This window comes from Pan troglodytes, chromosome 23 (assembly GCF_028858775.2).
Source record: "Pan troglodytes isolate AG18354 chromosome 23, NHGRI_mPanTro3-v2.0_pri, whole genome shotgun sequence".
NCBI classification, from domain to species: Eukaryota; Metazoa; Chordata; class Mammalia; order Primates; family Hominidae; genus Pan; species Pan troglodytes.
The window spans coordinates 14,193,511-14,219,221 of record NC_086016.1 but is presented as its reverse complement, the minus strand read 5'-3'; positions in this window follow the sequence as shown (position 1 = coordinate 14,219,221).

Sequence of the window (25,711 nt, the reverse complement as noted above, 5' to 3'; positions counted from 1 at the left end):
CTTTTTGTGGAAATTGCAATTGGAGATTTCAAGCGATTTTAGGCCAATGTTAGAAAAGGAAATATCTTGGTATAAAAACTAGACAGAATCATTCTCAGAAACTACTATGTGATGTGTGCATTCAGCTCACAGAGTTTAACCTTTCTGTTCATAGAGCAGTTTGGAAACACTCTTTTTGTAAAGTCTGCCAGTGGATATTTGGACCTCTTTGAGGACTTCGTTGGAAACGGTATTTCTTCATATAATGCTAGACAGAAGAATTTTCAGTAACTTTTTTGTGTTGTGTGTATTCAGCTCACAGAGTTGAACCTTTCTTTGGACAGAGCAGATTTGAAACTCTCTTTTTCTGTAATATGCAATTGGAGATTTCAAGCGATTTTAGGCCAAAGTTAGAAAAGGAAATATGTTGGTATAAAAACTAGACAGAGTCATTCACAGAAAATACTATGTGATGTGTGCATTCAGCTCACAGATTTTAACATTTCTGTTCATAGAGCAGTTTGGAAACACTCTGTTTGTAAAGTCTGCAAGTGGATATTTGGACCTCTTTGAGGACTTCGTTGGAAACGGTATTTCTTCATATAATGCTAGACAGAAGAATTCTCAGTAACATTTTTGTGTTGTGCGTATTCAACTCACAGGTTTGAACCTTTCCTTACACACTGCAGGTTTGAAACTTTCTTTTTCTGGAATTTGGAATTTGAGATTTCAAGCGATTTGAGGCCAATGTTAGAAAAGGAAATATCTTCGTATAGAAACTAGACAGAATCATTCTCAGAAACTACATTGTGATGTGTGCATTCAGCTCACAGAGTTTAACCTTCTGTTCATAGAGCAGTTTGGAAACACTCTGTTTGTAAAGTCTGCAAGTGGATATTTGGACCTCTTTGAGGACTTCGTTGGAAACGGGATTTCTTCATATAATGCTAGACAGAAGAATTTTGAGTAACTTCTTTGTGTTGTGTGTATTCAGCTCACAGAGTTGAACCTTTCTTTGGACAGAGCAGATTTGAAACTCTCTTTTTCTGGAATTTGAAATTGGAGATTTCAAGCGATTTTAGGCCAATGTTAGAAAAGGAAATATCTTGGTATAAAAACTAGACAGAATCATTCTCAGAAACTACTATGTGATGTGTGCATTCAGCTCACAGAGTTTAACCTTTCTGTTCATAGAGCAGTTTGGAAACACTCTGTTTGTAAAGTCTGCAACTGGATATTTGGACCTCTTTGACGACTTCGTTGGAAACGGGATTCTTCATATAATGCTAGACAGAAGAATTTTCAGTAACTTCTTTGTGTTGTGTGTATTCAGCTCACAGAGTTGAACCTTTCTTTGGACAGAGCAGATTTGAAACTCTCTTTTTGTGGAAATTGCAATTGGAGATTTCAAGCGATTTTAGGCCAATGTAAGAAAAGGAAATATCTTCGTACAAAAACTAGACAGAATGATTCTCAGAAACTACTATGTGATGTGTGCATTCAGCTGACAGAGTTTAACCTTTCTGTTCATAGAGCAGTTTGGAAACACTCTGTTTGTAAAGTCTGCAAGTGGATATTTGGACCTCTTTGAGGACTTCGTTGGAAACGGGATTTCTTCATATAATGCTAGACAGAAGAATTTTCAGTAACTTTTTTGTGTTGTGTGTATTCAGCTCACAGAGTTGAAACTTTCTTTGGACAGAGGAGATTTGAAACTCTCTTTTTGTGGAAATTGCAATTGGAGATTTCAAGCGATTTTAGGCCAATGTTAGAAAAGGAAATATCTTCGTATAAAAACTAGACAGAATCATTCTCAGAAACTACTATGTGATGTGTGCATTCAGCTCACAGAGTTTAACCTTTCTGTTCATAGAGCAGTTTGGAAACACTCTGTTTGTAAAGTCTGCAAGTGGATATTTGAATCTCTTTGAGGACTTCTTTGGAAACGGGATTTCTTCATATAATGCTAGACAGAAGAATTTTCAGTAACTTCTTTGTGTTGTGTGTATTGAGCTCACAGAGTTGAACCTTTCTTTGGACAGAGCAGATTTGAAACTCTCTTTATCTGAAATTTGCAATTGTAGATTTCAAGAGATTTTAGGCCAATGTTAGAAAAGGAAATATCTTCGTATAAAAACTAGACAGAATCATTCTCAGAAACTACTATGTGATGTGTGCATTCAGCTCACAGAGTTTAACCTTTCTGTTCATACAGCAGTTTGGAAACACTCTGTTTGTAAAGTCTGCAAGTGGATATTTGGATCTCTTTGAGGACTTCTTTGGAAACGGGATTTCTTCATATAACGCTAGACAGAAGAATTTTGAGTAACTTCTTTGTGTTGTGTGTATTCAGCTCACAGAGTTGAACCTTTCTTTGGACAGAGCAGATTTGAAACTCTCTTTTTGGGGAAATTGCAATTGGAGATTTCAAGCGATTTTAGGCCAATGTTAGAAAAGGAAATATCTTGGTATAAAAACTAGACAGAATCATTCTCAGAAACTACTATGTGATGTGTGCATTCAGCTCACAGAGTTTAACATTTCTGTTCATAGAGCAGTTTGGAAACACTCTGTTTGTAAAGTCTGCAAGTGGATATTTGGACCTCTTTGAGGACTTCGTTGGAAACGGGATTTCTTCATATAATGCTAGACAGAAGAATTCTCAGTAACTTCTTTGTGTTGTGCGTATTCAACTCACAGGTTTGAACCTTTCCTTACACACTGCAGGTTTGAAACTTTCTTTTTCTGGAATTTGGAATTTGAGATTTCAAGCGATTTGAGGCCAATGTTAGAAAAGGAAATATCTTCGTATAGAAACTAGACAGAATCATTCTCAGAAACTACATTGTGATGTGTTCATTCAGCTCACAGAGTTTAACATTTCTGTTCATAGAGCAGTTTGGAAACACTGTTTGTAAAGTCTGCAAGTGGATATTTGGACCTCTTTGAGAACTTCGTTGCAAACGGTATTTCTTCATATAATGCTAGACAGAAGAATTATCAGTAACTTCTTTGTGTTGTGCGTATTCAACTCACAGGTTTGAACCTTTCCTTACACACTGCAGGTTTGAAACTTTCTTTTTCTGGAATTTGGAATTTGAGATTTCAAGCGATTTGAGGCCAATGTTAGAAAAGGAAATATCTTCGTATAGAAACTAGACAGAAGCATTCTCAGAAACTACATTGTGATGTGTGCATTCAGCTCACAGAGTTTAACCTTCTGTTCATAGAGCAGTTTGGAAACACTCTGTTTGTAAAGTCTGCCAGTGGATATTTGGACCTCTTTGAGGACTTCTTTGGAAACGGGATTTCTTCATATAATGCTAGACAGAAGAATTTTGAGTAACTTCTTTGTGTTGTGTGTATTCAGCTCACAGAGTTGAACATTTCTTTGGACAGAGCAGATTTGAAACTCTCTTTTTGTGGAAATTGCAATTGGAGATTTCAAGCGATTTTAGGCCAATGTAAGAAAAGGAAATATCTTGGTATAGAAACTAGACAGAATCATTCTCAGAAACTACTTTGTGATGTGTGCATTCAGCTCACAGCGTTTAAAATTTCTGTTCATAGAGCAGTTTGGAAACACTCTGTTTGTAAAGTCTGCCAGTGGATATTTGGACCCCTTTGAGGACTTCGTTGGAAACGGGATTTCTTCATATAATGCAAGACAGAAGAATTTTCAGTAACTTCTTTGTGTTGTGTGTATTCAGCTCACAGAGTTGAACCCTTCTTTGGACAGGGCAGATTTGAAACTGTCTTTTTGTGGAAATTGCAATTGGAGATTTCAAGCGATTTTAGGCCAATGTAAGAAAAGGAAATATCTTGGTATAGAAACTAGACAGAATCATTCTCAGAAACTACTTTGTGATGTGTGCATTCAGCTCACACCGTTTAACCTTTCTGTTCATAGAGCAGTTTGGAAACACTCTGTTTGTAAAGTCTGCAAGTGGATATTTGGACCTCTTTGGGGACATCGTTGGAAACGGGATTTCGTTATATAATGCTAGACAGAAGAATTTTCAGTAACTTCTTTGTGTTGTGTGTATTCAGCTCACAGAGTTGAACCTTTCTTTGGGCACAGCAGATTTGAAACTCTCTTTTTGTGGAAATTGCAATTGGAGATTTCAAGCGATTTTAGGCCAATGTTAGAAAAGGAAATATCTTGGTATAAAAACTAGACAGAATCATTCTCAGAAACTACTATGTGATGTTTGCATTCAGCTCACTTAGTTTAACCTTTCTGTTCATAGAGAAGTTTGGAAACACTCTGTTTGTAAAGTCTGCCAGTGGATATTTGGACCCCTTTGAGGACTTCGTAGGAAACGGTATTTCTTCATATAATGCTAGACAGAAGAATTTTCAGTAACTTTTTTGTGTTGTGTGTATTCAGCTCACAGAGTTGAACCTTTCTTTGGACAGAGCAGATTTGAAACTCTCTTTTTGTGGAAATTGCAATTGGAGATTTCAAGCGATTTTAGGCCAATGTTAGAAAAAGAAATATCTTGGTATAAAAACTAGACAGAATCATTCTCAGAAACTACTATGTGAGGTGTGCATTCAGCTCACAGAGTTTAACATTTCTGCTCATCGAGCAGTTTGGAAACACTCTGTTTGTAAAGTCTGCAAGTGGATATTTGGACCTCTTTGAGGACTTCGTTGGAAACGGGATTTCGTCATATAATGCTAGACAGAAGAATTCTCAGTAACGTCTTTGTGTTGTGTGCATTCAGCTCACAGAGTTGCACCTTTCTTTGGACAGAGCAGATTTGAAACTCTCTTTTTGTCGAAATTGCAATTGGAGATTTCAAGCGATTTTAGGCCAATGTTAGAAAAGGAAATATCTTCGTATAAAAACTAGACAGAATCATTCTCAGAAACTACTTTGTGATGTGTGCGTTCAGCTCACAGAGTTTAACCTTTCTGTTCATAGAGCAGTTTGGAAACACTCTGTTTGTAAAGTCTACCAGTGGATATTTGCACCTCTTTGAGGCCTTCGTTGGAAACGGGATTTCTTCATAAAATGCTAGACAGAAGAATTCTCAGTAACTTCTTTGTGTTGTGCGTATTCAACTCACAGATTTGAACCTTTCCTTACACACTGCAGTTTTGAAACTGTCTTTTTCTGGAATTTGGAATTTGAGATTTCAAGCGATATGAGGCCAATGTTAGAAAAGAAATATCTTCGTATAAAAACTAGACAGAATCATTCTCAGAAACTACTATGTGATGTGTGCATTCAGCTCACAGTGTTTAACCTTTCTGTTCATAGAGCAGTTTGGAAACACGCTGTTTGTAAAGTCTGCAAGTGGATATTTTGACCTCTTTGAGGAGTTCGTTCTAAACGGGATTTCTTTATATAATGCTAGACAGAAGAATTTTGAGTAACTTCTTTGTGTTGTGTGTATTCAGCTCAGAGTGTTCAACCTTTCTTTGGACAGAGCAGATTTGAACCTCTCTTTTTGTGGAGAATGCAACTGGAGATTTCAAGCGATTTTAGGCCAATGTTAGAAAAGGAAATGTCTTGGTATAAAAACCAGACAGAAACATTCTCAGAAACTACTATGTGATGTGTGCATTCAGCTCACAGAGTTTAACCTTTCTGTTCATACAGCAGTTTGGAAACACTCTGTTTGTAAAGTCTGCAAGTGGATAATTGGACCACTTTGAGGACTTCGTTGGAAACGGGATTTCTTCATATAATGCTAGACAGAAGAATTTTCAGTAACTTCTTTCTGTTGTGTGTATTCAGCTCACAGAGTTTAACCTTTCTTTGGACAGAGCAGATTTGAAACTGTCTTTTTGTGGAAATTGCAATTGGAGATTTCAAGCGATTTTAGGCCAATGTAAGAAAAGGAAATATCTTCGTATAAAAACTAGACAGAATGATTCTAAGAAACTACTATGTGATGTGTGCATTCAGCTCACAGAGTTTAACCTTTCTGTTCATAGAGCAGTTTGGAAACACTCTGTTTGTAAAGTCTGCAAGTGGATATTTGGACCTCTTTGAGGACTCCGTTGGAAACGGGATTTCTTCATATAATGCTAGACAGAAGAATTATCAGTAACTTCTTTGTGTTGTGTGTATTCAGCTCACAGAGTTGCACCTTTCTTTGGACAGAGCAGATTTGAAACTCTCTTTTTGTCGAAATTGCAATTGGAGATTTCAAGCGATTTTAGGCCAATGTTAGAAAAGGAAATATCTTCGTATAAAAACTAGACAGAATCATTCTCAGAAACTACTTTGTGATGTGTGCGTTCAGCTCACAGAGTTTAACCTTTCTGTTCATAGAGCAGTTTGGAAACACTCTGTTTGTAAAGTCTACCAGTGGATATTTGCACCTCTTTGAGGCCTTCGTTGGAAACGGGATTTCTTCATAAAATGCTAGACAGAAGAATTCTCAGTAACTTCTTTGTGTTGTGCGTATTCAACTCACAGATTTGAACCTTTCCTTACACACTGCAGTTTTGAAACTGTCTTTTTCTGGAATTTGGAATTTGAGATTTCAAGCGATATGAGGCCAATGTTAGAAAAGAAATATCTTCGTATAAAAACTAGACAGAATCATTCTCAGAAACTACTATGTGATGTGTGCATTCAGCTCACAGTGTTTAACCTTTCTGTTCATAGAGCAGTTTGGAAACACGCTGTTTGTAAAGTCTGCAAGTGGATATTTTGACCTCTTTGAGGAGTTCGTTCTAAACGGGATTTCTTTATATAATGCTAGACAGAAGAATTTTGAGTAACTTCTTTGTGTTGTGTGTATTCAGCTCAGAGTGTTCAACCTTTCTTTGGACAGAGCAGATTTGAACCTCTCTTTTTGTGGAGAATGCAACTGGAGATTTCAAGCGATTTTAGGCCAATGTTAGAAAAGGAAATGTCTTGGTATAAAAACCAGACAGAAACATTCTCAGAAACTACTATGTGATGTGTGCATTCAGCTCACAGAGTTTAACCTTTCTGTTCATACAGCAGTTTGGAAACACTCTGTTTGTAAAGTCTGCAAGTGGATAATTGGACCACTTTGAGGACTTCGTTGGAAACGGGATTTCTTCATATAATGCTAGACAGAAGAATTTTCAGTAACTTCTTTCTGTTGTGTGTATTCAGCTCACAGAGTTTAACCTTTCTTTGGACAGAGCAGATTTGAAACTGTCTTTTTGTGGAAATTGCAATTGGAGATTTCAAGCGATTTTAGGCCAATGTAAGAAAAGGAAATATCTTCGTATAAAAACTAGACAGAATGATTCTAAGAAACTACTATGTGATGTGTGCATTCAGCTCACAGAGTTTAACCTTTCTGTTCATAGAGCAGTTTGGAAACACTCTGTTTGTAAAGTCTGCAAGTGGATATTTGGACCTCTTTGAGGACTCCGTTGGAAACGGGATTTCTTCATATAATGCTAGACAGAAGAATTCTCAGTAACTTCTTTGTGTTGTGTGTATTCAGCTCACAGAGTTGAACCTTTCTTTGGACAGAGCAGATTTGAAACTCTCTTTTTGTGGAAATTGCAATTGGAGATTTCAAGCGATTTTAGGCCAATGTTGGAAAAGGAAATATCTTGGTATAGAAACTAGACAGAATCATTCTCAGAAACTACATTGTGATGTGTGCATTCAGCTCACAGAGTTTAAGCTTTCTGTTCATAGAGCAGTTTGGAAACACTCTGTTTGTAAAGTCTGCAAGTGGATATTTGGACCTCTTTGAGGACTTCGTTGGAAACGGGATTTCTTTATATAATGCAAGACAGAAGAATTTTGAGTAACTTCTTTGTGTTGTGTGTATTCAGCTCACAGAATTGAACCTTTCTTTGGACAGAGCACATTTGAAACTCTCTTTTTGTGGAAATTGCAATTGGAGATTTCAAGCGACTTTAGGCCAATGTTAGAAAAGGAAATATCTTGGTATAAAAACTAGACAGAATGATTCTCAGAAACTACTATGTGATGTGTGCATTCAGCTCAAAGAGTTTAACCTTTCTGTTCATAGAGCAGTTTGGAAACACTCTGTTTGTAAAGTCTGCCAGTGGATATTTGGACCTCTTTGAGGACTTCGTTGGAAACGGTATTTCTTCATATAATGCTAGACAGAAAAATTTTCAGTAACTTTTTTGTGTTGTGTGTATTCAGCTCACAGAGTTGAAACTTTCTTTGGACAGAGCAGATTTGAAACTCTCTTTTTGTGGAAATTGCAATTGGAGATTTCAAGCGAATTTAGGCCAATGTTAGAAAAAGAAATATCTTGGTATAAAAACTAGACAGAATCATTCTCAGAAACTACTATGTGATGTGTGAATTCAGCTCACAGAGTTTAACCTTTCTGTTCATAGAGCAGTTTGGAAACACGCTGTTTGTAAAGTCTGCAAGTGGATATTTGGACCTCTTTGAGGAGTTCGTTGGAAACGGTATTTCTTCATATAATGCTAGACAGAAGAATTCTCAGTAACTTCTTTGTGTTGTGTGCATTCAGCTCACAGAGTTGCACCTTTCTTTGGACAGAGCAGATTTGAAACTCTCTTTTTGTCGAAATTGCAATTGGAGATTTCAAGCGATTTTAGGCCAATATTATAAAAGGAAATATCTTCGTATAAAAACTAGACAGAATCATTGTCAGAAACTACTTTGTGATGTGTGCGTTCAGCTCACAGAGTTTAACCTTTCTGTTCATACAGCAGTTTGGAAACACTCTGTTTGTAAAGTCTACAAGTGGATATTTGCACCTCTTTGAGGCCTTCGTTGGAAACGGGATTTCTTCATATAATGCTAGATAGAAGAATTCTCAGTAACTTCTTTGTGTTGTGCGTATTCAACTCACAGATTTGAACCTTTCCTTACACACTGCCGGTTTGAAACTGTCTTTTTCTGGTATTTGGAAATTGAGATTTCCAGCGATTGGAGGCCAATTTTAGAAAAGAACTATCTTCGTATAAAAACTAGACAGAATCATTCTCAGAAACTACTATGTGATGTGTGCATTCAGCTCACAGAGTTTAACCTTTCCTCTCATACAGCACTTTGGAAACACTCTGTTTGTAAAGTCTACAAGTGGATATTTGGACCACTTTGAGGACTTCGATGGAAACGGGATTTCTTCATATAATGCTAGACAGAAGAATTCTCAGTAACTTCTTTGTGTTGTGCGTATTCAACACACAGGTTTGAACCTTTCCTTACACACTGCAGGTTTGAAACTGTCTTATTCTGGAATTTGGAATTTGAGATTTCAAGCGATTTGAGGCCAATGTTAGAAAAGGAAATATCTTCGTATAGAAACTAGACAGAATCATTCTCAGAAACTACTTTGTGATGTGTGCATTCAGCTCACGGAGTTTAACCTTTTTGTTCATAGAGCAGTTTGGAAACACTCTGTTTGTAAAGTCTGCAAGTGGATATTTGGACCTCTTTGAGGACTTCGTTGGAAACGGGACTTCTTCATATAATGCTAGACAGAAGAATTTTCAGTAACTTCTTTGTGTTGTGTGTATTAAGCTCACAGAGTTGAAACTTTCTTTGGACAGAGCAGATTTGAAACTCTCTTTTTGTGGAAATTGCAATTGGAGATTTCAAGCGGTTTTAGGCCAATGTTAGAAAAGGAAATATCTTGGTATAGAAACTAGACAGAATCATTCTCAGAAACTACTTTGTGATGTGTGCATTGAGCTCACAGAGTTTAACCTTTCTGTTCATAGAGCAGTTTGGAAACACTCTGTTTTTAAAGTCTGCAAGTGGATATTTGGACATCTTTGAGGACTTCGTTGGAAACGGGATTTCTTTATAGAATGCAAGACAGAAGAATTTTGAGTAACTTCTTTGTGTTGTGTGTATTCAGCTCACAGAATTGAATCTTTCTTTGGACAGAGCACATTTGAAACTCTCTTTTTGTGGAAATTGCAATTGGAGATTTCAAGCGATTTTAGGCCAATGTTAGAAAAGGAAATATCTTGGTATAAAAACTAGACAAAATGATTCTCAGAAACTACTATGTGATCTGTGCATTCAGCTCACAGAGTTTAACCTTTCTGTTCATAGAGCAGTTTGGAAACACTCTGTTTGTAAAGTCTGCCAGTGGATATTTGGACCTCTTTGAGGACTTCGTTGGAAACGGTATTTCTTCATATAATGCTAGACAGAAGAATTTTCAGTAACTTTTTTGTGTCGTGTGTATTCAGCTCACAGAGTTGAAACTTTCTTTGGACAGAGCAGATTTGAAACTCTCTTTTTCTGTAAATTGCAATTGGAGATTTCAAGCGATTTTAGGCCAATGTTAGAAAAAGAAATATCTTGGTATAAAAACTAGACAGAATCATTCTCAGAAACTACTATGTGATGTGTGCATTCAGCTCACAGAGTTTAACATTTCTGTTCATACAGCAGTTTGGAAACACTCTGTTTGTAAAGTCTGCAAGTGGATATTTGGACCTCTTTGAGGACTTCGTTGGAAACGGGATTTCTTCATATAATGCTAGACAGAAGAATTCTCAGTAACTTCTTTGTGTTGTGTGAATTCAGCTCACAGAGTTGCACCTTTCTTTGGACAGAGCAGATTTGAAACTCTCTTTTTGTCGAAATTGCAATTGGAGATTTCAAGCGATTTTAGGCCAATGTTAGAAAAGGAAATATCTTCGTATAAAAACTAGACAGAATCATTCTCAGAAACTACTTTGTGATGTGTGCGTTCAGCTCACAGAGTTTAACCTTTCTGTTCATACAGCAGTTTGGAAGCACTCTGTTTGTAAAGTCTACAAGTGGATATTTGCACCTCTTTGAGGCCTTCGTTGGAAACGGGATTTCTTCATATAATGCTAGACAGAAGAATTCTCAGTAACTTCTTTGTGTTGTGCGTATTCAACTCACAGATTTGAACCTTTCCTTACACACTGCCGCTTGGAACTGTCTTTTTCTGGAATTTGGAATTTGAGATTTCCAGCGATTTGAGGCCAATGTTAGAAAAGAAATATCTTCGTATAAAAACTAGACAGAATCATTCTCAGAAACTACTATGTGATGTGTGCATTCAGCTCACAGAGTTTAACCTTTCCTCTCATACAGCAGTTTGGAAACACTCTGTTTGTAAAGTCTCCAAGTGGATATTTGGACCACTTTGAGGACTTCGTCGGAAACGGGATTTCTTCATATAATGCTAGACAGAAGAATTCTCAGTAACTTCTTTGTGTTGTGCGTATTCAGCTCACAGAGTTGAACCTTTCTTTGGACAGAGCAGATTTGAAACTCTCCGGGGAAATTGCAATTGGAGATTTCAAGCGATTTTAGGCCAATGTTAGAAAAGGAAATATCTTCGTATAAAAACTAGACAGAATCATTCTCAGAAACTACTATGTGATGTGTGCATTCAGCTCACAGAGTTTGACATTTCTGCTCATAGAGCAGTTTGGAAACACTCTGTTTGTAAAGTCTGCAAGTGGATATTTGGACCTCTTTGAGGCCTTCGTTGGAAACGGGATTTCTTCATATAATGCTAGACAGAAGAATTCTCAGTAACTTCTTTGTGTTGTGCGTATTCAACTAACAGATTTGAACGTTTCCTTACACACTGCAGGTTTGAAACTGTCTTTTTCTGGAATTTGGGATTTGAGATTTCAAGCGATTTGAGGCCAATGTTAGAAAAGGAAATATCTTCGTATAAAAACTAGACAGAATCATTCTCAGAAACTACTATGTGATGTGTGCATTCATCTCACAGAGTTTAACCTTTCTGTTCATACAGCAGTTTGGAAACACTCTGTTTGTAAAGTCTGCAAGTGGATATTTGGACCCCTTTGAGGACTTCGTTGGAAACGGGATTTCTTCATATAATGCTAGACAGAAGAATTTTAAGTAACTTCTTTGTGTTGTGTGTATTCAGCTCACAGAGTTGAACCTTTCTTTGGACAGAGCAGATTTGAAACTCTCTTTTTGTGGAAATTGCAATTGGAGATTTCAAGCGATTTTAGGCCAATGTTAGAAAAGGAAATATCTTGGAATAAAAACTACACAGAATCATTCTCAGAAACTACTTTGAGATGTGTGCGTTCAGCTCACAGAGTTTAACCTTTCTGTTCATACAGCAGTTTGGAAGCACTCTGTTTGTAAAGTCTGCAAGTGGATATTTGGACCTCTTTGAGGACTTCGTTGGAAACGGGATTTCGTCATATAATGCTAGACAGAAGAATTCTCAGTAACGTCTTTGTGTTGTGTGCATTCAGCTCACAGAGTTGCACCTTTCTTTGGACAGAGCAGATTTGAAACTCTCTTTTTGTCGAAATTGCAATTGGAGATTTCAAGCGATTTTAGGCCAATGTTAGAAAAGGAAATATCTTCGTATAAAAACTAGACAGAATCATTCTCAGAAACTACTTTGTGATGTGTGCGTTCAGCTCACAGAGTTTAACCTTTCTGTTCATAGAGCAGTTTGGAAACACTCTGTTTGTAAAGTCTACCAGTGGATATTTGCACCTCTTTGAGGCCTTCGTTGGAAACGGGATTTCTTCATAAAATGCTAGACAGAAGAATTCTCAGTAACTTCTTTGTGTTGTGCGTATTCAACTCACAGATTTGAACCTTTCCTTACACACTGCAGTTTTGAAACTGTCTTTTTCTGGAATTTGGAATTTGAGATTTCAAGCGATATGAGGCCAATGTTAGAAAAGAAATATCTTCGTATAAAAACTAGACAGAATCATTCTCAGAAACTACTATGTGATGTGTGCATTCAGCTCACAGTGTTTAACCTTTCTGTTCATAGAGCAGTTTGGAAACACGCTGTTTGTAAAGTCTGCAAGTGGATATTTTGACCTCTTTGAGGAGTTCGTTCTAAACGGGATTTCTTTATATAATGCTAGACAGAAGAATTTTGAGTAACTTCTTTGTGTTGTGTGTATTCAGCTCAGAGTGTTCAACCTTTCTTTGGACAGAGCAGATTTGAACCTCTCTTTTTGTGGAGAATGCAACTGGAGATTTCAAGCGATTTTAGGCCAATGTTAGAAAAGGAAATGTCTTGGTATAAAAACCAGACAGAAACATTCTCAGAAACTACTATGTGATGTGTGCATTCAGCTCACAGAGTTTAACCTTTCTGTTCATACAGCAGTTTGGAAACACTCTGTTTGTAAAGTCTGCAAGTGGATAATTGGACCACTTTGAGGACTTCGTTGGAAACGGGATTTCTTCATATAATGCTAGACAGAAGAATTTTCAGTAACTTCTTTCTGTTGTGTGTATTCAGCTCACAGAGTTTAACCTTTCTTTGGACAGAGCAGATTTGAAACTGTCTTTTTGTGGAAATTGCAATTGGAGATTTCAAGCGATTTTAGGCCAATGTAAGAAAAGGAAATATCTTCGTATAAAAACTAGACAGAATGATTCTAAGAAACTACTATGTGATGTGTGCATTCAGCTCACAGAGTTTAACCTTTCTGTTCATAGAGCAGTTTGGAAACACTCTGTTTGTAAAGTCTGCAAGTGGATATTTGGACCTCTTTGAGGACTCCGTTGGAAACGGGATTTCTTCATATAATGCTAGACAGAAGAATTATCAGTAACTTCTTTGTGTTGTGTGTATTCAGCTCACAGAGTTGCACCTTTCTTTGGACAGAGCAGATTTGAAACTCTCTTTTTGTCGAAATTGCAATTGGAGATTTCAAGCGATTTTAGGCCAATGTTAGAAAAGGAAATATCTTCGTATAAAAACTAGACAGAATCATTCTCAGAAACTACTTTGTGATGTGTGCGTTCAGCTCACAGAGTTTAACCTTTCTGTTCATAGAGCAGTTTGGAAACACTCTGTTTGTAAAGTCTACCAGTGGATATTTGCACCTCTTTGAGGCCTTCGTTGGAAACGGGATTTCTTCATAAAATGCTAGACAGAAGAATTCTCAGTAACTTCTTTGTGTTGTGCGTATTCAACTCACAGATTTGAACCTTTCCTTACACACTGCAGTTTTGAAACTGTCTTTTTCTGGAATTTGGAATTTGAGATTTCAAGCGATATGAGGCCAATGTTAGAAAAGAAATATCTTCGTATAAAAACTAGACAGAATCATTCTCAGAAACTACTATGTGATGTGTGCATTCAGCTCACAGTGTTTAACCTTTCTGTTCATAGAGCAGTTTGGAAACACGCTGTTTGTAAAGTCTGCAAGTGGATATTTTGACCTCTTTGAGGAGTTCGTTCTAAACGGGATTTCTTTATATAATGCTAGACAGAAGAATTTTGAGTAACTTCTTTGTGTTGTGTGTATTCAGCTCAGAGTGTTCAACCTTTCTTTGGACAGAGCAGATTTGAACCTCTCTTTTTGTGGAGAATGCAACTGGAGATTTCAAGCGATTTTAGGCCAATGTTAGAAAAGGAAATGTCTTGGTATAAAAACCAGACAGAAACATTCTCAGAAACTACTATGTGATGTGTGCATTCAGCTCACAGAGTTTAACCTTTCTGTTCATACAGCAGTTTGGAAACACTCTGTTTGTAAAGTCTGCAAGTGGATAATTGGACCACTTTGAGGACTTCGTTGGAAACGGGATTTCTTCATATAATGCTAGACAGAAGAATTTTCAGTAACTTCTTTCTGTTGTGTGTATTCAGCTCACAGAGTTTAACCTTTCTTTGGACAGAGCAGATTTGAAACTGTCTTTTTGTGGAAATTGCAATTGGAGATTTCAAGCGATTTTAGGCCAATGTAAGAAAAGGAAATATCTTCGTATAAAAACTAGACAGAATGATTCTAAGAAACTACTATGTGATGTGTGCATTCAGCTCACAGAGTTTAACCTTTCTGTTCATAGAGCAGTTTGGAAACACTCTGTTTGTAAAGTCTGCAAGTGGATATTTGGACCTCTTTGAGGACTCCGTTGGAAACGGGATTTCTTCATATAATGCTAGACAGAAGAATTCTCAGTAACTTCTTTGTGTTGTGTGTATTCAGCTCACAGAGTTGAACCTTTCTTTGGACAGAGCAGATTTGAAACTCTCTTTTTGTGGAAATTGCAATTGGAGATTTCAAGCGATTTTAGGCCAATGTTAGAAAAGGAAATATCTTGGTATAGAAACTAGACAGAATCATTCTCAGAAACTACATTGTGATGTGTGCATTCAGCTCACAGAGTTTAAGCTTTCTGTTCATAGAGCAGTTTGGAAACACTCTGTTTGTAAAGTCTGCAAGTGGATATTTGGACCTCTTTGAGGACTTCGTTGGAAACGGGATTTCTTTATATAATGCAAGACAGAAGAATTTTGAGTAACTTCTTTGTGTTGTGTGTATTCAGCTCACAGAATTGAACCTTTCTTTGGACAGAGCACATTTGAAACTCTCTTTTTGTGGAAATTGCAATTGGAGATTTCAAGCGACTTTAGGCCAATGTTAGAAAAGGAAATATCTTGGTATAAAAACTAGACAGAATGATTCTCAGAAACTACTATGTGATGTGTGCATTCAGCTCAAAGAGTTTAACCTTTCTGTTCATAGAGCAGTTTGGAAACACTCTGTTTGTAAAGTCTGCCAGTGGATATTTGGACCTCTTTGAGGACTTCGTTGGAAACGGTATTTCTTCATATAATGCTAGACAGAAAAATTTTCAGTAACTTTTTTGTGTTGTGTGTATTCAGCTCACAGAGTTGAAACTTTCTTTGGACAGAGCAGATTTGAAACTCTCTTTTTGTGGAAATTGCAATTGGAGATTTCAAGCGAATTTAGGCCAATGTTAGAAAAAGAAATATCTTGGTATAAAAACTAGACAGAATCATTCTCAGAAACTACTATGTGATGTGTGAATTCAGCTCACAGAGTTTAACCTTTCTGTTCATAGAGCAGTTTGGAAACACGCTGTTTGTAAAGTCTGCAAGTGGATATTTGGACCTCTTTGAGGAGTTCGTTGGAAACGGTATTTCTTCATATAATGCTAGACAGAAGAATTCTCAGTAACTTCTTTGTGTTGTGTGCATTCAGCTCACAGAGTTGCACCTTTCTTTGGACAGAGCAGATTTGAAACTCTCTTTTTGTCGAAATTGCAATTGGAGATTTCAAGCGATTTTAGGCCAATATTATAAAAGGAAATATCTTCGTATAAAAACTAGACAGAATCATTGTCAGAAACTACTTTGTGATGTGTGCGTTCAGCTCACAGAGTTTAACCTTTCTGTTCATACAGCAGTTTGGAAACACTCTGTTTGTAAAGTCTACAAGTGGATATTTGCACCTCTTTGAGGCCTTCGTTGGAAACGGGATTTCTTCATATAATGCTAGATAGAAGAATTCTCAGTAACTTCTTTGTGTTGTGCGTATTCAACTCACAGATTTGAACCTTTCCTTACACACTGCCGGTTTGAAACTGTCTTTTTCTGGTATTTGGAAATTGAGATTTCCAGCGATTGGAGGCCAATTTTAGAAAAGAACTATCTTCGTATAAAAACTAGACAGAATCATTCTCAGAAACTACTATGTGATGTGTGCATTCAGCTCACAGAGTTTAACCTTTCCTCTCATACAGCACTTTGGAAACACTCTGTTTGTAAAGTCTACAAGTGGATATTTGGACCACTTTGAGGACTTCGATGGAAACGGGATTTCTTCATATAATGCTAGACAGAAGAATTCTCAGTAACTTCTTTGTGTTGTGCGTATTCAACACACAGGTTTGAACCTTTCCTTACACACTGCAGGTTTGAAACTGTCTTATTCTGGAATTTGGAATTTGAGATTTCAAGCGATTTGAGGCCAATGTTAGAAAAGGAAATATCTTCGTATAGAAACTAGACAGAATCATTCTCAGAAACTACTTTGTGATGTGTGCATTCAGCTCACGGAGTTTAACCTTTTTGTTCATAGAGCAGTTTGGAAACACTCTGTTTGTAAAGTCTGCAAGTGGATATTTGGACCTCTTTGAGGACTTCGTTGGAAACGGGACTTCTTCATATAATGCTAGACAGAAGAATTTTCAGTAACTTCTTTGTGTTGTGTGTATTAAGCTCACAGAGTTGAAACTTTCTTTGGACAGAGCAGATTTGAAACTCTCTTTTTGTGGAAATTGCAATTGGAGATTTCAAGCGGTTTTAGGCCAATGTTAGAAAAGGAAATATCTTGGTATAGAAACTAGACAGAATCATTCTCAGAAACTACTTTGTGATGTGTGCATTGAGCTCACAGAGTTTAACCTTTCTGTTCATAGAGCAGTTTGGAAACACTCTGTTTTTAAAGTCTGCAAGTGGATATTTGGACATCTTTGAGGACTTCGTTGGAAACGGGATTTCTTTATAGAATGCAAGACAGAAGAATTTTGAGTAACTTCTTTGTGTTGTGTGTATTCAGCTCACAGAATTGAATCTTTCTTTGGACAGAGCACATTTGAAACTCTCTTTTTGTGGAAATTGCAATTGGAGATTTCAAGCGATTTTAGGCCAATGTTAGAAAAGGAAATATCTTGGTATAAAAACTAGACAAAATGATTCTCAGAAACTACTATGTGATCTGTGCATTCAGCTCACAGAGTTTAACCTTTCTGTTCATAGAGCAGTTTGGAAACACTCTGTTTGTAAAGTCTGCCAGTGGATATTTGGACCTCTTTGAGGACTTCGTTGGAAACGGTATTTCTTCATATAATGCTAGACAGAAGAATTTTCAGTAACTTTTTTGTGTCGTGTGTATTCAGCTCACAGAGTTGAAACTTTCTTTGGACAGAGCAGATTTGAAACTCTCTTTTTCTGTAAATTGCAATTGGAGATTTCAAGCGATTTTAGGCCAATGTTAGAAAAAGAAATATCTTGGTATAAAAACTAGACAGAATCATTCTCAGAAACTACTATGTGATGTGTGCATTCAGCTCACAGAGTTTAACATTTCTGTTCATACAGCAGTTTGGAAACACTCTGTTTGTAAAGTCTGCAAGTGGATATTTGGACCTCTTTGAGGACTTCGTTGGAAACGGGATTTCTTCATATAATGCTAGACAGAAGAATTCTCAGTAACTTCTTTGTGTTGTGTGAATTCAGCTCACAGAGTTGCACCTTTCTTTGGACAGAGCAGATTTGAAACTCTCTTTTTGTCGAAATTGCAATTGGAGATTTCAAGCGATTTTAGGCCAATGTTAGAAAAGGAAATATCTTCGTATAAAACTAGACAGAATCATTCTCAGAAACTACTTTGTGATGTGTGCGTTCAGCTCACAGAGTTTAACCTTTCTGTTCATACAGCAGTTTGGAAGCACTCTGTTTGTAAAGTCTACAAGTGGATATTTGCACCTCTTTGAGGCCTTCGTTGGAAACGGGATTTCTTCATATAATGCTAGACAGAAGAATTCTCAGTAACTTCTTTGTGTTGTGCGTATTCAACTCACAGATTTGAACCTTTCCTTACACACTGCCGCTTGGAACTGTCTTTTTCTGGAATTTGGAATTTGAGATTTCCAGCGATTTGAGGCCAATGTTAGAAAAGAAATATCTTCGTATAAAAACTAGACAGAATCATTCTCAGAAACTACTATGTGATGTGTGCATTCAGCTCACAGAGTTTAACCTTTCCTCTCATACAGCAGTTTGGAAACACTCTGTTTGTAAAGTCTCCAAGTGGATATTTGGACCACTTTGAGGACTTCGTCGGAAACGGGATTTCTTCATATAATGCTAGACAGAAGAATTCTCAGTAACTTCTTTGTGTTGTGCGTATTCAGCTCACAGAGTTGAACCTTTCTTTGGACAGAGCAGATTTGAAACTCTCCGGGGAAATTGCAATTGGAGATTTCAAGCGATTTTAGGCCAATGTTAGAAAAGGAAATATCTTCGTATAAAAACTAGACAGAATCATTCTCAGAAACTACTATGTGATGTGTGCATTCAGCTCACAGAGTTTGACATTTCTGCTCATAGAGCAGTTTGGAAACACTCTGTTTGTAAAGTCTGCAAGTGGATATTTGGACCTCTTTGAGGCCTTCGTTGGAAACGGGATTTCTTCATATAATGCTAGACAGAAGAATTCTCAGTAACTTCTTTGTGTTGTGCGTATTCAACTAACAGATTTGAACGTTTCCTTACACACTGCAGGTTTGAAACTGTCTTTTTCTGGAATTTGGGATTTGAGATTTCAAGCGATTTGAGGCCAATGTTAGAAAAGGAAATATCTTCGTATAAAAACTAGACAGAATCATTCTCAGAAACTACTATGTGATGTGTGCATTCATCTCACAGAGTTTAACCTTTCTGTTCATACAGCAGTTTGGAAACACTCTGTTTGTAAAGTCTGCAAGTGGATATTTGGACCTCTTTGAGGACTTCGTTGGAAACGGGATTTCTTCATATAATGCTAGACAGAAGAATTTTAAGTAACTTCTTTGTGTTGTGTGTATTCAGCTCACAGAGTTGAACCTTTCTTTGGACAGAGCAGATTTGAAACTCTCTTTTTGTGGAAATTGCAATTGGAGATTTCAAGCGATTTTAGGCCAATGTTAGAAAAGGAAATATCTTGGAATAAAAACTACACAGAATCATTCTCAGAAACTACTTTGAGATGTGTGCGTTCAGCTCACAGAGTTTAACCTTTCTGTTCATACAGCAGTTTGGAAGCACTCTGTTTGTAAAGTCTGCAAGTGGATATTTGCACCTCTTTGAGGCCTTCGTTGGAAACGGGATTTCTTCATATAATGCTAGACAGAAGAATTCTCAGTAACTTCTTTGTGTTGTGCGTATTCAACTCACAGATTTGAACCTTTCCTTACACACTGCCGCTTGGAACTGTCTTTTTCTGGAATTTGGAATTTGAGATTTCCAGCGATTTGAGGCCAATGTTAGAAAAGAAATATCTTCGTATAAAAACTAGACAGAATCATTCTCAGAAACTACTATGTGATGTGTGCATTCAGCTCACAGAGTTTAACCTTTCCTCTCATACAGCAGTTTGGAAACACTCTGTTTGTAAAGTCTGCAAGTGGATATTTGGACCACTTTGAGGACTTCGTTGGAAACGGGATTTCTTCATATAATGCTAGACAGAAGAATTCTCAGTAACTTCTTTGTGTTGTGCGTATTCAGCTCACAGAGTTGAACCTTTCTTTGGACAGAGCAGATTTGAAACTCTCCGGGGAAATTGCAATTGGAGATTTCAAGCGATTTTAGGCCAATGTTAGAAAAGGAAATATCTTCGTATAAAAACTAGACAGAATCATTCTCAGAAACTACTATGTGATGTGTGCATTCAGCTCACAGAGTTTGACATTTCTGCTCATAGAGCAGTTTGGAAACACTCTGTTTGTAAAGTCTGCAAGTGGATATTTGGACCTCTTTGAGGCCTTCGTTGGAAACGGGATTTCTTCATATAATGCTAGACAGAAGAATTCTCAGTAACTTCTTTGTGTTGTGCGTATTCAACTAACAGATTTGAACGTTTCCTTACACACTGCAGGTTTGAAACTGTCTTTTTCTGGAATTTGGGATTTGAGATTTCAAGCGATTTGAGGCCAATGTTAGAAAAGGAAATATCTTCGTATAAAAACTAGACAGAATCATTCTCAGAAACTACTATGTGATGTGTGCATTCATCTCACAGAGTTTAACCTTTCTGTTCATACAGCAGTTTGGAAACACTCTGTTTGTAAAGTCTGCAAGTGGATATTTGGACCTCTTTGAGGACTTCGTTGGAAACGGGATTTCTTCATATAATGCTAGACAGAAGAATTTTAAGTAACTTCTTTGTGTTGTGTGTATTCAGCTCACAGAGTTGAACCTTTCTTTGGACAGAGCAGATTTGAAACTCTCTTTTTGTGGAAATTGCAATTGGAGATTTCAAGCGATTTTAGGCCAATGTTAGAAAAGGAAATATCTTGGAATAAAAACTACACAGAATCATTCTCAGAAACTACTTTGAGATGTGTGCGTTCAGCTCACAGAGTTTAACTTTTCTGTTCATAGAGCAGTTTGGAAACACTCTGTTTGTAAAGCCTACCAGTGGATATTTGCACCTCTTTGAGGCCTTCGTTGGAAACGGGATTTCTTCATATAATGCTAGACAGAAGAATTCTCAGTAACTTCTTTGTGTTGTGTGTATTCAACTCACAGATTTGAACCTTTCCTTACACACTGCAGGTTTGAAACTTTTTCTGGAATTTGGTATTTGAGATTTCAAGCGATTTAAGGCCAATGTTAGAAAAGGAAATATCTTCCTATAGAAACTAGACAGAATCATTCTCAGAAACTACTTTGTGATGTGTGCATTCAGCTCACAGAGTTTAACCTTTCTGTTCATAGAGCAGTTTGGAAACACTCTGTTTGTAAAGTCTGCAAGTGGATATTTGGACCTCTTTGAGGACTTCGTTGGAAACGGGATTTCTTCATATAATGCTAGACAGAAGAATTTTCAGTAACTTCTTTGTGTTGTGTGTATTCAGCTCACAGAGTTGAACCTTTCTTTGGACAGAGCAGATTTGAAACTCTCTTTTTCTGGAATTTGAAATTGGAGATTTCAAGCGATTTTAGGCCAATGTTAAGGAAAGGAAATATCTTCGTATAAAAACTAGACAGAATCATTCTCAGAAACTACTATGTGATGTGTGCATTCAGCTCACAGAGTTTAACCTTTCTGTTCATAGAGCAGTTTGGAAACACTCTGTTTGTAAAGTCTGCGAGTGGATATTTGGACCTCTTTGAGGACTTCGTTGGAAACGGGATTTCTTCATATAATGCTAGACAGAAGAATTTTCAGTAACTTTTTTGTGTTGTGTGTATTCAGCTCACAGAGTAGAACCTTTCTTTGGACAGAGCAGATTTGTAGCTCTCTTTTTGTGGGAATTGCAATTGGAGATTTCCAACGATTTTAGGCCAATGTTAGAAAAGGAAATATCTTGGTATAAAAACCAGACAGAATCATTCTGAGAAACTACTTTGTGATTTGTGCATTCAGCTCACAGAGTTTAACCTTCTGTTCATAGAGCAGTTTGGAAACACTCTGTTTGTGAAGTCTGCAAGTGGATATTTGGACCTCTTTGAGGACTTAGTTGGAGACGGGATTTCTTCATATAATGCTAGACAGAAGAATTTTGAGTAACTTCTTTGTGTTGTGTGTATTCAGCTCACAGAGTTGAACCTTTCTTTGGACAGAGCAGATTTGAAACTCTCTTTTTCTGGAATTTGAAATTGGAGATTTCAAACGATTTTAGGCCAATGTTAGAAAAGGAAATATCTTGGTATAAAAACTAGACAGAATGATTCTCAGAAACTACTATGTGATGTGTGCATTCAGCTCACAGAGTTTAACCTTTCTGTTCATACAGCAATTTGGAAACACTCTGTTTGTAAAGTCTGCAAGAGGATATTTGGACCTCTTTGAGGACTTCGTTGGAAACGGGATTTCTTTATATAATGCTAGACAGAAGAACTCTCAGTAACTTCTTTGTTTTGTGTGTATTCAACTCACAGATTTGAACCTTTCCTTACACCCTGCAGGTTTGAAACTGTCTTTTTCTGGAATTTGGAATTTGAGATTTCAAGCGATTTGAGGCCAATGTTAGAAAAGGAAATATCTTCGTATAAAAACTAGACAGAATCATTCTCAGAAACTACTATGTGATGTGTGCATTCAGCTCACAGAGTTAAACCTTTAGGCTCATACAGCAGTTTGGAAACACTCTGTTTGTAAAGTCTGCAAGTGGATATTTGGACCTCTTTGAGGACGTCTTTGGAAACGGGATTTCTTCATATAATGCTAGACAGAAGAATTTTCAGTAACTTCTTTGTGTTGTGTGTATTCAGCTCACAGATTTGAACCTTTCTTGGACAGAGCAGATTTGAAACTCTCTTTTTGCGGAAATTGCAATTGGAGATTTCAAGCGATTTTAGGCCAATGTTAGAAAAGGAAATATCTTCGTATAAAAACTAGACAGAATCATTCTCAGAAACTACTATGTGATGTGTGCATTCAGCTCACAGAGTTTGATATTTCTGCTCATAGAGCAGTTTGGAAACACTCTGTTTGTAAAGTCTGCAAGTGGATATTTGGACCTCTTTGAGGCCTTCGTTGGAAACGGGATTTCTTCATATAATGCTAGACAGAAGAATTCTCAGTAACTTCTTTGTGTTGTGCCTATTCAACTAACAGATTTGAACGTTTCCTTACACACTGCAGGTTTGAAACTGTCTTTTTCTGGAATTTGGGATTTGAGATTTCAAGCGATTTGAGGCCAATGTTAGAAAAGGAAATATCTTCGTATAAAAACTAGACAGAATCATTCTCAGAAACTACTATGTGATGTGTGCATTCAGCTCACAGAGTTTAACCTTTTTGTTCATAGAGCAGTTTGGAAACACTCTGTTTGTAAAGTCTGCAAGTGGATATTTCGATCTCTTTGAGGACTTCTTTGGAAACGGGATTTCTTCATATAATGCTAGACAGAAGAATTTTCAGTAACTTCTTTGTGTTGTGTGTATTCAGCTCACAGAGTTGAACCTTTCTTTGGATAGAGCAGATTTGAAACTCTCCTTTGTGGAAATTGCAATTGGAGATTTCAAGCTATTTTAGGCCAATGTTAGAAAAGGAAATATCTTGGTATAAAAACCAGACAGAATTATTCTCAGAAACAACTTTGTGATGTGTGCGTTCAGCTCACAGAGTTTAACTTTTCTGTTCATACAGCAGTTTGGAAACACTCTGTTTGTAAAGTCTACAAGTGGATATTTGCACCTCTTTGAGGCCTTCGTTGGAAACGGGATTTCTTCATATAATGCTAGACAGAAGAATTCTCAGTAACTTCTTTGCGTTGTGTGTATTCAACTCACAGATTTGAACATTTCCTTACACACTGCAGGTTTGAAACTGTCTTTTTCTGGAATTTGGTATTTGAGATTTCAAGTGATTTTAGGCCAATGTTAGAAAAGGAAATATCTTCGTATAGAAACTAGACAGAATCATTCTCAGAAACTACTTTGTGATGTGTGCATTCAGCTCACAGAGTTTAACCTTTCTGTTCATAGAGCAGTTTGGAAACACTCTGTTTGTAAAGTCTGCAAGTGGATATTTGGACCTCTTTGAGGACTTCGTTGGAAACGGGATTTCTTTATATAATGCTAGACAGAAGAACTCTCAGTAACTTCTTTGTTTTGTGTGTATTCAACTCACAGATTTGAACCTTTCCTTACACCCTGCAGGTTTGAAACTGTCTTTTTCTGGAATTTGGAATTTGAGATTTCAAGCGATTTGAGGCCAATGTTAGAAAAGGAAATATCTTCGTATAAAAACTAGACAGAATCATTCTCAGAAACTACTATGTGATGTGTGCATTCAGCTCACAGAGTTAAACCTTTAGGCTCATACAGCAGTTTGGAAACACTCTGTTTGTAAAGTCTGCAAGTGGATATTTGGACCTCTTTGAGGACGTCTTTGGAAACGGGATTTCTTCATATAATGCTAGACAGAAGAATTTTCAGTAACTTCTTTGTGTTGTGTGTATTCAGCTCACAGATTTGAACCTTTCTTGGACAGAGCAGATTTGAAACTCTCTTTTTGCGGAAATTGCAATTGGAGATTTCAAGCGATTTTAGGCCAATGTTAGAAAAGGAAATATCTTCGTATAAAAACTAGACAGAATCATTCTCAGAAACTACTATGTGATGTGTGCATTCAGCTCACAGAGTTTGATATTTCTGCTCATAGAGCAGTTTGGAAACACTCTGTTTGTAAAGTCTGCAAGTGGATATTTGGACCTCTTTGAGGCCTTCGTTGGAAACGGGATTTCTTCATATAATGCTAGACAGAAGAATTCTCAGTAACTTCTTTGTGCTGTGCCTATTCAACTAACAGATTTGAACGTTTCCTTACACACTGCAGGTTTGAAACTGTCTTTTTCTGGAATTTGGGATTTGAGATTTCAAGCGATTTGAGGCCAATGTTAGAAAAGGAAATATCTTCGTATAAAAACTAGACAGAATCATTCTCAGAAACTACTATGTGATGTGTGCATTCAGCTCACAGAGTTTAACCTTTTTGTTCATAGAGCAGTTTGGAAACACTCTGTTTGTAAAGTCTGCAAGTGGATATTTCGATCTCTTTGAGGACTTCTTTGGAAACGGGATTTCTTCATATAATGCTAGACAGAAGAATTTTCAGTAACTTCTTTGTGTTGTGTGTATTCAGCTCACAGAGTTGAACCTTTCTTTGGATAGAGCAGATTTGAAACTCTCCTTTGTGGAAATTGCAATTGGAGATTTCAAGCTATTTTAGGCCAATGTTAGAAAAGGAAATATCTTGGTATAAAAACCAGACAGAATTATTCTCAGAAACAACTTTGTGATGTGTGCGTTCAGCTCACAGAGTTTAACTTTTCTGTTCATACAGCAGTTTGGAAACACTCTGTTTGTAAAGTCTACAAGTGGATATTTGCACCTCTTTGAGGCCTTCGTTGGAAACGGGATTTCTTCATATAATGCTAGACAGAAGAATTCTCAGTAACTTCTTTGCGTTGTGTGTATTCAACTCACAGATTTGAACATTTCCTTACACACTGCAGGTTTGAAACTGTCTTTTTCTGGAATTTGGTATTTGAGATTTCAAGTGATTTTAGGCCAATGTTAGAAAAGGAAATATCTTCGTATAGAAACTAGACAGAATCATTCTCAGAAACTACTTTGTGATGTGTGCATTCAGCTCACAGAGTTTAACCTTTCTGTTCATAGAGCAGTTTGGAAACACTCTGTTTGTAAAGTCTGCAAGTGGATATTTGGACCTCGTTGAGGACTTCTTTGGAAATGGGATTTCTTCATATAATGCT